This window comes from Myotis lucifugus, unplaced genomic scaffold (genome assembly GCF_000147115.1).
Source record: "Myotis lucifugus unplaced genomic scaffold, Myoluc2.0 scaffold_395, whole genome shotgun sequence".
Taxonomy (NCBI): domain Eukaryota; kingdom Metazoa; phylum Chordata; class Mammalia; order Chiroptera; family Vespertilionidae; genus Myotis; species Myotis lucifugus.
The window spans coordinates 844020-844623 of NW_005871443.1; positions in this window are offsets into that span (position 1 = coordinate 844020).

Here is a 604-nt window from a genome sequence, read left to right on the forward strand (position 1 = left end):
TTCTTCTTGGTGCAAGGCGGGCATCTTCCTCATTGGAATTTATCCTTCCACCCCCTCTCCCCCCACTCCACACCCCCTCCAGACATGGGCCCTGTTCCCGGAGCCCACTGCGATTCCTTCATGAGGCTCCACACTCAGAAACGTGCTTCTTTCACTGCCTCTCCTCATTGTTTTTACAGCTCTGTCCTTTCCCTCTTTGTCATTCCAGCTCCTGGCTCAGCAGTAGACACATGAGACTAAAATAAACACGTGAATGAAGCAAAGAGAATACGTATATTAAAAGATGCTTTCCTGAATTTGAAATTCAATCTAAGACTGATGACCACTCCTTAGCTAATAGTGAGGTTCGTGTCTGCTTAACACCACATCGGAGATTTTTTCACTTAATTTGATACATTTAGACAGATAACGAGGTAACCAGCTAGAGAAGACATTTGTGAATTGGATGTTTAACCTGACGTAAAGGCCTAGTCAGGCCTGCCACCTTCGCGTGACCAGCTGCCCACATCCACAGACTGCAAAGCTGCAGTGGGGCACCGGTCATTGTTTTGTCCTGCAGACAGTGTGGCAGGATGTGCTGATTGCTGGTTAGAACTCGATGCTC